The sequence below is a fragment of the Vombatus ursinus genome, unplaced genomic scaffold, assembly GCF_900497805.2.
Source record: "Vombatus ursinus unplaced genomic scaffold, bare-nosed wombat genome assembly UNPS02014791.1, whole genome shotgun sequence".
NCBI lineage: Eukaryota > Metazoa > Chordata > Mammalia > Diprotodontia > Vombatidae > Vombatus > Vombatus ursinus.
The window spans coordinates 6,884,572-6,900,844 of NW_020954569.1; positions in this window are offsets into that span (position 1 = coordinate 6,884,572).

Genomic DNA, 16,273 nt, shown 5'->3' on the forward strand with positions numbered 1-16,273 from the left:
TAGAATGGAAGAGAGTTTTCTCCCTAAAGGAGTATAATACCAAGATTCATAGTAAGTCTGTGGATACCTTCTAACTTTGTGTTACCTTGGCAAGGTAATCAATTTATCTCCAATTCTTTTCTCATCTCTAAAATGATGGGGGACACAGCACAATAATAGCAACTACATCACATTGTTGTTGTAAGGATCAACAACTTCTCCTTGTTGTTGTTGTCCTCCTCCTCCTACTCTTCTTCTTTGTAAGGACCCTGTTACACATCTATTTGTGGCAGTTTTCTTACCAAAACCAATAATATCTTTGCCTCAAGGCAAGAAGTAGTGTTCTAAAATTTCATCTTTCAACTTCCACTTTGCCCTCTTCTAGATATTCCCTGTTCTAGCTTAAAGCCTCAATTAGTTTTAATTCCCTTGTAATACAATAACTATCATAACACTGTATCATTTACCGATATCATTTAACTTTATGGGAGAATGTACTTTTTATCAAAATTGTATCTAGAAGGTCCTTCAGAATTCATCTCTTCTTTCTACTTTCTTAAGTTTTTGAGTTTATTTTTGATAGCAATTTTTATCATTCTTTATGTTTGATTCACTGAAAATTCATACTTTTTGTTTACTAACTTTTTACTTCTTCTCAGGTATCAGAGAGAAAATTTAACAACAATAGTTGACAAAGCATTGTTTTTGGATGCAGGAAGATCTAAATTCAAGTGCTACTTCTAAGTCATGCATCCTGTGCAACTATGGACAAGTCATTTATTCTCTTATTCCTTCCACTCTGCTCCCCCTAAGACAACCCTCTAACACTTTATGTTACAAATTAGTCATCAGTTCACAAATCAAGATCTGAAAGGGACCTCACAGACCATCCAATTTATTTCTTTGATGAAGAAACAAATGCCCAAAGACGATAAATGACTTGCCCAAGGTCACATATGGCTTTTTTATCCAAGACCTCTTATTCCAAAGCCAGTACTCTTTCCACCACTCCACACCAAGCATTAGTGGAGGGAGTTTATCTAGCAGAAGTTATCACAAAAAAATGAAATAGCATAGGTAGACACTCTGAAAATATCAGATTCCAATAATGTTCCTACAGCCTCTATACTATGAGGTTGTCCTTTGAAGCCCTCAAGACACTATTATCATATCTTATTTGTTTAACCAAAGTTATGTCTCTCTACCTTTTTTTTTATCTTTAAAATGAAAATTGCCATTCTCTAGGAATCTTCTGTGTTCTTCAATCAGTTAGTAAGCATTCATTAAGCACTTTACTATTTTCCAGGCACAACATTACAAACTGTATATAGAAATACAAATAGAAAGTCCCTGCCTTCAAGGAGCTTACATCCTAACAGGGGAAGACAACACCAAAAAGGGATCTTAAAGGAGTGTGTGTGTAAGGGGGAAAGTACCTGAAAAAGGGGCACATAAATCCCTGTCGAGATGATTCAGCAATGTAGCCTAGAGAGGAATGAAGACATCTTTAGCCTCAGCTTCCTTCATAAGGTGGATGTTGGGAAGAACTAGTCAGTCACAGAGAGAGGTCATAAAGGTAGAGAGGACTTTCAAAGTGAGAAATAATACAAGAGGAGAGAGAGTTTCTAGACCGGAGAGGTTTCTATGGCATGCTAGACAAGTCCTTTGGACATAAATCATAGGTAAAACCAGTAAGGAATAAAAATGACTAGGTAGATCAGTGACTAGAGCTCAAGAACTGAAACAGAGAAGACCTGATGTTCTATCTGGTCTCAGATATTTACTAGCTATATGTCCTTGTGCAAGTCACTTAATGTCTGCCTGCCTCTGTTTCCTCATCTGTAAAATGGAGATATTAATACCACTTGCTTCCCAGGGTTGTTCTGAAGATAAAATTAAATAATATTTGTTAAGTACTTTACAAACATTAAAGAGCACTATACAAATTTTAACTATAATTTTCTTGTTTACATAATTTTGCTTTTCTAATGTTGCAATGACTTTTCTTATCATAAATTATTCAATAGAAGAATTATATACTTTTAGTGTTTGAAGGGCCCTCTTTAGCAATCTTATGCTTTAGAGAAGAATCATGGCTTAATAGATAGAACTCTGAGATTGAAGTCATGAAAGACCTATGCTCATATACCAGCATAGACACTCACTAGTTGTGTGTTCCTGGGAAGATAACATATCCTCTCAAAGCTTCATTTGCCTCATGTAGTATTGTCAATAATAGCATTTCCATACCAGGGAATTTATTGTGTGACACTGGATAAATTCCTTCAACTCTTTTGACCTCAGTTTCCTGATTTGCACAACAAGGGTGCTGAAATAGTAGATTTGGAGTCAGTGAACCTGGGTCCAAAGCATGGTTGTGCCACCTACTACCTGTGTGACCTTGGGAAAGTGACTCAGCCTCTCTGGGCCTCATTTTACTGCACTGTAAAATGAGGAGATGGGATATGATGACTTCTAAGGCCTTTTTCAGCTTTCAGTTTAGATCCTAGATAGTTTTGAATTCTTTAACTGAAAATTGCCTATTCATATCCTTTTACTATTTAACAATTGGGGAATGGCTTATATTCTTATCAATTTGACTCAGTTCTCTGTATATTTGAGAAATGAAGCCTTTATCAGAAACATTTACTGTAAAGATTATTTCTTAGTTTTCTGTTTTTCCTTCCAATCTTGGTTGTGCTGGTATTGTTTGTACAAAAGCTTTTTAATTTAAAATAATCAAAGTTATCTATTTTACATTTTGTAAAGCTCTCTATCTCTTATTTGGTCATTAATTCTTCCCCTCCCCATAGATTTGACAGGTAGGTTATTCTTTGATATTTTAATTTGCTTATGTGTCACCCTTTATATCTAAACCATACCAAAGATCTGTCATATCTAACTTTTCTAATATTCTATTTACCTCCTTAGTTTTTACTTGCTTTTTTTATTTATTGAATCCCATTAGTATAGTTTTGTGCTCTATTTCTTCCTGTACCCTGCTTAACTTCTCCTGTAAGAATCTGGATGCTATACCACTTGATGCATATATTTTTAGTATTGATATTGCTTCATTGTCTATGGTACCTTTTAGCAAAATGTAGTTTCCTTCCTTATTTCTTTTAATTAGGTCTATTTTTGCTTTTACTTTGTATGAGATCAGTACTGCTACTGCTGCTTTTTTTTTTACTTCAGTTGAAGTATAATAGATTCTGTTCCAACCCCTTACATTTACTGTGTCCATCTCTGTGCTTCAAGCATGTTTTTGTTTTTTGTTTTTTTTTTGTAAACAATGTATTGTAGGATTCTGGTTTTTGATCCACTCTGCTATCTGCTTCCATTTAATGGGGGAGTTAATTCCATTCACATTCACAGTTATGATTATTACCTGTGTATTTCCCATCATCTTATTCTTCCTCCTGTTCACTCTCCTTTTACCTTTTCCCTCACCCGTATTTTGCTTCTGTTTACCATCTTCCATGATCTGTCATCCCTTATGTCAGTCCCTCCTGCCCTTTACTTGATCTCCTCCCTTCCTACTTCCTTGTCAGGTAAGATAGATTTCTATATTCAACTGATGATGTACATGATTTCCTCTTTGAACCAATACTGATGAACGGTTCAAGTGATGGTCGTTGCCCACCCTCCCATCTCATCTTCACTGTAATAGATCATTTGTACACTTTTTGTGAAATAATTTAGCCCATTCTACCCCTCCCTTCCTTATGCACCCACTGAATTCCTCTTTCTCAACAAGTTTTTTTAATGTCTTTCCCTCAAATTCATCTCATACTCATATCCTCTGTCTCTCTGTCTCTGTCTCTCTGTCTCTGTCTGTCTTTCCCACTCTCTGTCTCTGTCTCTGTCTCTGTCTCTCTCTCTCTCTCTATATATATATACACATATATACATATATATATATATGCATCCCTTCTTTTTTTATAGTATTAGTGATAAAATTTTTAAGAATTACAAATATCATCTTCCCATGTAGGGATGTACATTCTTAAGCTCTACTGAATTCTTTATGTTTTCTTTTCCCTTTTTACTTCTTTATGCTTCTTCTGTGTCTTGATATTGAACATCAAATTTTTGTTTTAGTTCTTGAAATCCTTCTATTTCTGAACCCCTAGGAGTGGGGAATTAACCTGGCCCTAGTTGGAAAGAAAGAGGTCACAAAATCTATGCCAATCAGATTGGACCCACGAATGGCTGGCCTTTTTGAGATAGGGGGACCTAGTCTCTTCCTCTTCTTCCTCATTACTAAAATCTTCATCAAAGAAATTTATCCTTTTTGTAGCTTGCAAGAAATTTTGAAAAGTTACATGAGGATCTTGTGTATCTACAAGGATTTTTCCTGATTCCTTATCCTTATTTTAAACTGTATTTTCACTATTTTAACCTATTCACTCATATATTAAACTACATATCAATATATCAATATTATAAATATTATAATAATATCAGTGTATGTTGATTGAATTTGAAGGTTTTTCTTGAAGTCTTTATGAATTTCTACACTTTATCCTTCTTATAGGTGTTGGTAAGATTTTTTTTCATAGAGATCTTTTTGCAAACTATTATATTAAGCATTGTCATTTGAGGTGAGCATATAAATATGTTATGTTTCTATCATGTATCTACAAAATGATGTTTCTTGTTTTCTTGCTACGCATGATAAAACACCTACCTGAACACCTTTATACATCTCTCCAAGGAAAACCCCCAACCCTCCTTTCTATTTAGCTACAACTTCCTTCTATTTATAGTAAGAATGACAATATCAATACAATTCAATTTCTCAACTAATATGTTTCTTCAGTTGTTGGACAAGAATCTTACATTTATTGTAGAATTCCTAGGCCTTTTCTCACATCTTCTATTTTCTAACTATATCACATGACCTGCCACCAAACTATATTAAAATTCAATATATGCCTTTCCAATGATCTTCATCTTATCCTACATTTAAAACAGCACAGTAACCAGATAAATATGGACAAGTCTCATTACAATCTCTCTTGTTCATAGCACATGGTGTATTGTTTCCAGTTTTCAAAAGCATATTTTAGAAGTGACCCTGAGATAAAATGAGGAGGATGAAAAGGATGGTAAGAAGACTAGAAACCTTGTCAAATAAGGATTGAATTAAAAATATTTAGGTCTTTACCATGGAGAAGGGATTTGTCAGTCACAGAATTGCATTTAAAATATATAAAATTTGTTACATAAAAAAGGATTCAACTTTTTCAACATTGAAAGGTTCTGATATTGTACAAATGGATTTCTCTCCCCCCCACACACACATACCCCATTAGATTTATGTTAATAAATATCCTCAGTTCTCTTTAGGATCAATGCTATTACTCCTAAAAAGAGCCCTGAGAGTCTCTGCAAGTTAGTAGTTACTAGAATGACATAACATCAACTTTGACACGCAGAAGTAGGATGAATATTTATAACCTCTCTGTTGGTCCTACGTATCCCATAACCCGGCTCTTTTCCACACTCCATACACACTTCTTCTCCAGACACACAATCTTTATGACCAGTCAGGACACGTTTCCACAGCCCAGTCAGGTTTAATCAGAGTAGTTTTCTAGCCTTCAGAATACACTTACATCGTGTTCAGTTTCACACACATGGAAGCATTGGATAACATTTACTATGAATAAATCAATAAGACTGATGTACTAGAAACATATTTTGAAAAGGGCAGCAGCCTTCTAAAAGCTTTAGAAGCCAACTTTTAACTTTAAAGGGAGGGTTGAAAGTTGAAATTCAGATAGTGGTATTACTAGAAGGATTTTTGTAGCTATTGTCTTTTTTCATGTGTGTAAAATAACTATAACTCACTGGAAATATAGGCACGGCTAAGAACGTTCTCGAGAGGTGAAGAAACATAATAATCTCTCTTTACTGCTAAAGAGATTTTGTTTATTCTAGGAGAATCATTTCTTATGTTAAATGCCCATACATTTGGCTGGAATTAACATAAACCTTGATAAATGACACTGATTGCAATGCAGCTGAGAAAGAGGTGTTGTCACTTCTATTAGGAATGCAATACTATACACCACAGATTATTCTGTTTGTGGGAACAGGGAAAATAACAGGTACTTCTGAAAGTTCTCATAGGGCCCACTTGGTGAAATAATAATCACAAGATACATTTCAGAATGGTTATTTATAAAACAATAATCTGTGACAAAGTATGTATTACTGTGTAATAGGTCATACCTAGATATATTGGTACATTGAACTCAATAAAGCATTTTGGAGAATGTAACATTTATAACTATAGTGGCGGTAAATAGCCTCACACAATCAAAGCATACACTATAAAATATGGGTGGGAGATTTTTAAAGACTTTTATAAGCAAATAATTTCTTGTTTTGAAAAATAAGGCAATTGAGACAGCAAGAGGATGTTAACATTTGTCTATAAAACACTTACTTGTGTTTTCAGAAGGAAATAAACTTTAAATTCCATGCCATCAATAGTCTAATGCTATACCTGGCTGAGAACCTTGGTTCCCCCCTCACTTCTAATATGTGGTTCTAAAATTGGACACAATATACTATGTGGCATGGACATGATGGCCCTGCTTTTCAAAGGTTCACTTTTGCTAGTTGGGGTTCAGGGCAGGGCACTAAGCATCTGAGTCAAGGTCTGCAGATGGGGGCCCTAAAGTGAAAGAGAATAGTATATAGGTCAGATATGAGAAGGAAGGAATTCTATGGGAGTCTTGACCAAGTTAAAATTCCATTCTCTAGAAAGGTGTCCTGGCATCACTAGACGGTCCAATATGGGTGTGAAGGATCAGAAATGTAGTTTCAATTTATTAGTCAAATGAGGTGTACAAATATGGGGAATTTAATAGGGCTGGAAACAATCCAAATTGATGAAAGCCATAAAATTAAGATTTGTTTGACCAAAGCGCTGACAAATTCTACTTTGTAGTTCCAAAATACCTTTTCACTCTTTAACTACTTTGCTATCACATATTTTGGCCAGGACAGTCTACCCATGGTCCTCTGAGAAAACTTTAACAATTCAAATCATAACTCAAATTTACATAGCCTTTTAAGATTCATTAATCATTTTCCTTACAAAAACACATAAAGCACATCATAAAAAATATTATTTCTCTTGTGGAGAGAAAGCTGATGTTCAAAGATATAAAGTGACTTGCCCACTGTCACACCTAATAAATATCAGAGTATTTGAACATAGGTTTCATCTGACTCACTGTTCAGTATTCTTTTCATATGTATTGACAGAACTGTGAGTTCATGATCAAGAACAGTAAGAGAACTTGGAGGCCATCTTATCCAACTCCCTCATTTTACAGATGAAGAAACCAGGGCCAACAGAAATCAAATCACTTGCTCAAGTTAACATATGTAGTAAGTTTCAGAGGAGGGATTTGAATCCAAGTCTTTTGGCTCTGTAGCCAGCACTTATCTCACTGTGCCACACTCGCTCCTCTCTCCAAACTTTTGTGAGCAAAGTTCCCTCTCCCTAAAAAAACCTTCCTTGTTTCCAGATATTTCTAAAAGTTAAAATATTAAAAATGAGCTCATTCCAAGTACTTCTTTCTGTTCTCATGGTTATCTGTCCCTTCTTGGAATTACTTGAGCTTATCACACAAAAACTCTGTACATATAATGATGATATCCCTACTAAATTTCATCCTATGTCTTGTCTGCTTTTTATGGTTAAATTCTTTTTTTTTTTAGTGATGCAATCGGGGTTAAGTGACTTGCCCAAGGTCACACAGCTAGTACGTGTCAAGTGTTTGGTCTGAGGCCAGACACTAGCTATGCTACCCTAACCAAGTCACTTAAGTTCCCTTAGCCTCAGTTTCCTCATTTATCAAATGGAGATGATAATAATACCTATCCCCCAATATCAAAGTGTGGATAAGGAAAGATAAAATTCAGAAATTACTTAGCAAATTTTAAGGCACTATATAAATACTAGCTACTACTAGTAGTAATAGTAGTATAGTCATAGGAATAGTAGTAAAGTGTAGGCACAGGTGTAGGTGTAGATATAGGTAAAGTATGACAACATGATGTTTTCCAAAACTATGGCATTTAACAGTCTGTCAACAGAGTGGAGCTAAGATCCAGGTACTTATAATAGAGGGATGCAAGAATAGATAACAATTTATGGGCTGGAATTCTGTAAAATATTTTTCTCCCTTTAATACAGTATAGGACCCAAAGGCTATATTGTAGAAAAGATAGGATCCGTATTTTTTAATCTTCTATCTGCCTCCTGACTCATCTAGGATAATAAAAATGGTCATTTTAACTTTGTTGCTAATGGTGTCCTTTCTAGCCATCTGAATTCCATAGTATTCATGGAGGATGGAGGATATCCCAGGGAAATAATATGCTTCAGAGGACCTCCTCACAAGAAAGTAAACCTAGTAACAACAAAGCTTTGCACTCTTCTTCCCTATAATTAAGATAAATAGCTTCATATTCACTGACAAACAGACAAATGGGCATCAAGAATGTAGCACATAATTCTCCTGGTTTACTGAGGTGTTTAGAGAATGGTGCTAAAAAACTAAAGAGGGGTAGTGGTGTTCCACAGTGTCAGGCCTCAGCTGTAAGCATTAGGAATCTTCTCAGATAGTTATATTATAAGGAAAAGATTGTGGGAATATCAGAGCAAATCCATCCCCATTGCCAGAAAAGAATTCAAAACATTTGTCCACTGGGTAAGGAATAGTTTCTCTCTGATTAAAGAACAGCAATTATTGGTGGCACAACAGATAGAATATGCTGGGCTTGGCATGAGTCTTCATGAATCATCTTCCTGATTTTAAACCTGGCCTCAGACATTCATTAGCTGTGTGACCCTGGGCAAGTCATTTAACCCTGTTTGCCTCAGTTTTCTCATGTGTAAAATGAACTGGAAGGAGGAAATTAAAAATCACTCCTGTATCTTTGTCAAGAAAACCCCAAATGAGGTCACAAAGAGTCAGACATGACTGAAAAATGACTGAACAAGAAAAATCATTCCATAAATTTCTTGGATACCTAACTAACCAAACTAAATATAATTCTACAAAAGATTTTTATATAAATATTTTTTCAGAAACATTTAAATGAGTTATTAAAAGTAAAGTATTTAGTGAATTTATTTATTTACTTTTACTAATAAGGTACTACATTATTAGTTGTTGCTGTTCTTCATTTTCAAAGAGAACCAATGATATCATAGGGCGATATCTTGACTTTTGAATTAATCAGATATAAGTGAAGCAGAGTTGCACAAAATAGTCAACCTAAATTCTTTTCCTGATTCATTGAAGTCCAGTAGCAAGATAAAAGTCAGGTTGAGAGGCAATGACCTGGGATGCAGCAGATGACGCTGGTGTCTTCAATGTCTGATTACTCCACACCATCTGCTTCAGCTTTTTTCTTGGTCACTGGAAAACAATTGTTCACATCAACCCATTCCACTGGGGATGAAGTTCATATGCTTTTGGATACACATTCCCCTAACTCAATGGTGGAATTAAGGCCTGACAATTACTTTCAACCTGGTTTAGACCATCTGCTAAGACAATTTTACCAGGGTGTGGCTGTTGTGTATGCTACAGCTTCTTGGAACCACAAGTGAAAGTGAGGTGAAAGGTGGACACCAAAGGCAGATGTGCAGCCCTGAAAAGGGCTTGGCAAGCCCTCACACCAGTGGTGCTAGTCCTCTCTGAATAAAACTAGTGTAAGTCATTTAACCGTTTGTCTCAGTTCCTCATCTGTAAAGTGAGCTAACGAGATAAATGGTAAAACATTCTAGCATCTTTGCCAAGAAAATCCCAAATGGGTTCATGAAGAGTCAAACACAATTGAAACAACTGAATTGTGAACTGTATTATTAGTATATACGGCTTCATTGTGGACTAATTCTGGGTAATTCTGAACAAAGCACCTCTGTTGCCTAATTTGTTTTCCTAAGTATAAATCTTGCTTAGGGGGAATAATTTTTTTTAAGAGAAAAGATCTGTTTCAATGAGTTCACTTGACAGAATTTTCAGTTTGACTGTTTATTTTCTCTTGTTCTTCAATCTCCTGAAATACTGAAAAGTCAGATAAAAAGAAATGTTGAAAAGTCATTATAGTACAAGTTCTAGTGTCACAAATTCATGGTCCAAAGGCAATTCAGGTGATATGGAATTTCCTAGTATTCTAAAGAAATGAATTAAACAATAAGCATCAGTTAGATTCTGTTCACTATACTAAATACCCAAGGACATGAAGACAAGAATAAAACAGTTCTTGCCTTCAAGAAACTTGCATTCTATTAGTAGAGACAACATATACATAAAGAAGTATACAAAATAATTATATGGTAATTTCGAGGAGGAGTGCATTCACATATGGAAACTAGAGACTGAAATAATTCATACATTCTTTTGTACCGTATTCTTTAGTGCCTTTCCAGTTTCCTCTTCATGAAAGTTTTTCTTTGGGTTGTAATTCATGGACTAGTTCATCCAAGTCACAGGCAGGAAAGTAATTTCCTAAGGGGTCTTGACTTTCAGAGAAATTTCAGCAACAAACTGATTTTAAACCTTTATGTTTGTTATAAATCATGTCCAAAAGGCCAGGGGGAGTTTTGCTTCTTTCCAATTTTTTTCTGGAGTCAACCCAAATTGAAAAGAACCTGGAAGGTTGCTATGGAAAACAAGCCTATTAAATTTATAAGTTTTCTTTGGATTCATTAAGCCTTGTTCTGTCTTAGATATCTGGAAGAGATCTGAATAAGGGCAATTTTTTTTGGCAAACTTCTCATTTTAATCATCCTATTTGAAAATCAGTTTCTACTTTATTATCAACAATTTAGTCAGAGGAATACTCAAAGACTTGTAATTACTCTTTAGCATCTAATTCAATGGATGTATTAATTTTTTAACATACACTAGCTAAAGAAAGATTGTTCACTTCTAGGACAAAATCCACATCAAGAGTAACAGACACTTTTTGGATAAGCCAGCATATTAGTTTCCATGACCTGAAATAGGAAATCCCAACCATCCGTGAAATCAAAGAGAAGACAGGATCCTCCTCCAAGAACACATTTGTAATTGCATTGCTTGGGATCTCAGCACTCTATCTCTTTCACCCTCTTACAGACACTTTTTTATGATCTTTCACCAAAACTCATTATTATAAGGACTAGTAAAGAACCAAAAATTCAGCACTCATTCCTCTTAGAGATTTTTTTTCTTATTCTACCAAATTTTCTTCAAGTCAGATGAGGAAAGTAAAAACACATCAAACTAAAATACTTCTAAAGAGTAGGGAGCATATACCCCAATTATTTAGCAATGATACAGTCCACAGTATTCTGAAAGGAAATTCTGCTGCAAGGATTTTTCCTAACATGTCAATCTTGCCATATATATAGTCAGACAAAATAATATTTCATATAAAGATTCCATTTAAATCTTTATAGAAATCAAGCAGTTTTCAGAAATTGTAAAATATGGTATCTACAGTGATAAAAGCTATATTGAAATATGAATAATGTAGATATGTGTCAATTTTGAAATAATTAAATATGGCCATCCCTGATTGCTATGTTATATATTTACAAGTTACTATCTTCTATTAAAGAGTCTTGGATTATTTTCATATGTTTCAGAGAATTAAGAAGAAAATATTTTAATTGGAATTATTGTAAGTTTAATCCAGCAATAGTTGCCTTGAATGATGTGGGCTGGCTAAAGTCATCATTGAAAAGTAAATATAAACTAATTATTCATCTAAGCTTAATTTCAGAACGAAGATTCTATGAACATTTTTAAATTTCAAGATACATGATCTTTTCTGTCATTAAGAAATAAAGCATATCATCTCACTAAATTTTAGTTACTCTCAATTTTGCAAATATTATTTTAATTTAATTTATTTCAATGTAGCCAACCTTTCTCTTATGAAATGTAGAATTGTTTTTCCTATGCATAATTAAAGGAATTTAGGGCAAAATTCTTATGTATTGCCTCATCTATCTATGGAAAGGGCTTTGAATCACCTGATATACCAGGGACATCTCCCTTTGAGCAGTGGGGCTCTATTTTTGTGTTTCTTCTACCTGGCATGATCTGATGGAAAAGTAGTGGAAAATAATGCTTGTGGAGGCATTTACCATCAGGCCTAGTTGTGTGATTCATTTTTTTTCACATTATATAGGACTGATTCATTATGTTTATAAACTCTGATTAAAGTCAGTGGGAGCTGGGCTATCAAGAGTTTGGCACTTTGAAATAGTATTCACTAAACCCACCTAGGAACTAATAAATTATTCAGATTTTATATTTTTAAAAAGGCTAGCAATAGAAATATCGCACCCACTGATGGTATCTAGCAAGTGTGATGAATAACAACTAAAACACTTGTTATTCATTACTATGGCTGTTTCCCAGTCTATAATATGTAGAGTAGACTAAAAGTTTGAAAATTATCTTCATGAACAGCCATGTGCTTCTATATTCAGCAAGAGATACCCTCATTATTATTTTTCCCACTTGCTCTCTTATTCAGATGAATGCAAGATTTCAAATATTATTAGCATATGAGTATGTCTAATTGACTGTAATAAAAAAAATGAAATTTCCCAATAACACTACTATATGTCATTCCCATGGACCTCAATTATTCAGAAGTTTCATAATACTGGCTCCTAACATGGTATAACCCATGAAATATGCAACCAGGCAAAAATATAAAAGTCCCTTAAATTCTCATAGGATTAAATCATCATAGCACTTTAATGTTTAATATTGTTTAACATGCAAAAGAGTGAATTCTTCTTCCACATTGAATATTAAGTTTATGGTATAAAAATCAAAATCAACTTAATGTCTGTGGTAAGTCTATATTACATCATTTGTTCTTCAGTTTTCCATTTCTTTTATATGTGCATTGCTACTTTATTAAGTATGACTAAGCAAGATGGAAGGAAAGGAGAAAAAATACTTCTGAAATTAATTAAAAGGACTAGTAAACAAACTTTTTTTTTGCTTTTTTTTTGGGTGAGGCATTTGGGGTGAAGTGACTTGCTCAGGGTCACACAGCTAGTAAGTGTTAAGTGTCTGAGGCTGGATTTGAACTCAGGTCCTCTTGAATCCAAAGCCAGAGCTCTATTTACTATGCCACCTAGCTGCCCCTAAATAAACTTTTAAAATAGTATTTTAATAAAAAATAAAAATAAGAAATTGATACTAGAGAATGAATTGTATTTCTCTATGTTGTATTCCCTCAGAGAGGATTCTGAATGACTTATTCTATCACCAAAAGATTTTAAAGTGTGACATCTGACCTCAAATTAAATTAAGTTAAAAATAAATTGCTTGTTATACAAGAAATTTTGTTACCTTTTAAAATATTCAATTTTATTTTCTTTTACTTTATGAATTTGGCATTAGTTTTGTTTCTTGATTTTCTTTCCCTATTCTTTTATTAACAAGTATCCATATCGCAAAATTAAAAAAAAATTGTACATATACTTAACTATGAATGTTTCCTTAAAAAAATATTGTGGCTGTTTATGTTGAATACTAAATTTCCAGGAGGAAAAAAATGAAGGAAGATCTTTTTGTGAATTGTTTCTCATTTTTTAATCCCTCCCCTCTCTGTTTCCTACCTTTTGTTCCATCTCAGTCCCCAACTATTATATGTTGTATCACATACATTGCCATGCTTAGAAAAACAGTACAATTTCCAGGACAAAACTGAAATGACAGCTTTCCCCTCCTGCCCCTACCCTAAGAAACAAAAAAAATCCCTCTTTCAGTCAGAGAAATCAATTTTTTGTAGTACTAGATTTTTTTCTTTTACATTTTTTTTTTGAAAAAAGAAAAGCTCAAATTTAATGAAATCTGATTTAAATCCTAAGTTTAGTTACTTATTTTAGTTACTTGGGGAACAGCTCCTCTATAGTCTTCCCTTCTCCCAACTTTACATGGTCTTATCTTCAAAGGCACAACTATAGTGAAACTCCTTCCCTAAACTTAGGATATGGGAATGTTCATGGAAATTAGCAAGTTAGCAATTTTGGTGACAGATGTATGTTTTTCTCTGCCCAAATAAAGTAAAAGGTGTAGGGGAAAAATACACTTATTGGGAATAATGTACATTTCAGTGTCGGTAGTGTTCTACTTTAAATAATTGCACAAAAACAGGTCAGCAAATTTGAATTTTTAACAAGATGACTAACATCAAGTGAAAACAATTAACACAATTTCTCTTTTTTAAAGAAACAAGTTTAATGGGTAAGGAAACAGATGTCAGTCCATCACTTATATCTGAAACTCATCTTTCCAGTCTCCTCAGTTTGCTAACTTGGAATCATCCTCAAATTCACATTCCTCTCATGAAATATATTCCACAAGCATCTAAGCTTTATTTTTTCTACTTTAATAACTTCTCTCCCATCTGTCTCCTTCTCTATACAAAAATCCATCTCAACATCTCTAATTTAGACTATCGCAATAGCCTCCTAATCGGTCTCTCTGAGTCAACTTTCTCACTCTAATCCATCTTCCACACAGATGACAAAATTAATTTCCTAATTCACAAGTCAGAATACGTCATTCCTTTATTTCACTAGTTCCTAATTACATCTGTGGTCAAATATAAGGTCATCTGTATGGCAAATAGAGCCCCCCATAACCTTGACCCAACAACATATCTTTTCCAGGCTTATAATACACAACTCCTCTACATGTAGTTTTCCATCCAGCCATACTTGCCTTATGTTCCGCACACAACACTCCATCTCTTTTTTTCTGTACCTTTTTTTTTTCCCAGCCAAACACTAGGATTATGAGAACTTCCATCATATTGGTTAGACTCTTAAGGAGTCTGAATGCTAGTGAGCTATTGGCTAGGTTATAAGAATCTAAGCAGTGGCTAGATTATAAGAATCTGAACTGTGGTTATATTTTAATAATCTAAGCACCTTAATAGAGACAAGATGGACCTTATATGTAGAAAGACTATGGGAGGGATCTAGGAGTGGCCAGGTAATCTAAGAGGGAATAGAATTCCAGAGACCTGGACCACTGGACTGAGGCTAAAATTGTCCTCTCAGCTTTTCCCAATGATGACTTTCCACCAGTATCACATTCTCTGAGTAGCTTGTGGCATTTCTCTCAGATAGTGGATTATTGATTATCAATGGATTATGATCCATCAGACAACTCAAAATAAAATCCTATGAGCTTTTACCTCAAACAGCAAGTTTCATTAATCACAGCTTAGGGAAAACTTTTCCAGGATTTACATCTCAAACTTAAACTTGTCCTGGTGTAAAAAGGCAATCATTAGAGATTTCTATACACTTGCAAATTCTTAGCAAGCCGTAACCCAAACAAGCTTTTTTGGCTAGTTTACACATTAAAACAATAACCAACAATAGCCAAATTATTTTAGCAGTAGCCAAATTATGAAAAGTTGCTTGACATAACTGATACAAAAAGTTCACCCATTTGAAACTTGAAACAAACCCATTATCAATCAGGTGATTCAATTTTGCTAAATTCATTTCCAAATTACTTTACACAGATATCTCATCATTAACAACATTTACAACATCTCATCATTAACAGTTAAAACTAAAACTTTAAGAAGAGTATGCTTACCCAAGTTCAGAGTCCAGATTCTTTACCTTAGCAGGATGTGCTGAACTTGGGTGAAGCTTCCAGGCAAAGGTTGCCCTAGGGCCCAAAGCCATTGCCAGGGGGCCAATGATGTAGATGCTGCCCCTCCCCTCTCCTTCCTTTCCCAGGTGGGGGAGAGTGAAATCAAAGGTGAGGGGTAAAGGGTAAAACGCTCTTCTCCTATGAGAGGGGTTAATAGATATCCTCTCGACTCAAGGGAAGGGAGTTGGAGAAAAGAGTGACCAGGGTTGTAAGGAGGAGTTTCAAACTCCTTAATGATCAATCATAAAACCTCCAGAATGTGCCAAGATAGTTTTGACTGTTCTAATTTTTCCCTGTAACCCATGAAGGAGGACTCAGAGGTGCAGAGGGAAGGGAGTAAATAAGTCTTAGGGAAACAAAAGGCAACGGCAGTTTTCCCCAATTCCCTAGTGCCGAGAGAATTGACAGAATTGGACATACACTTCTGGATAGGGGATACCCAGGTCCATGGCCTCAAAACAACCCAGTGGACTGAGAACCTGAGAGTGTCAGGCTGAGTGTCAGACAGCCTCGTAACTGTCTGCCTGAAAAGAACCTCCAAGCCTTGGTGCTTGGAGAGCCAC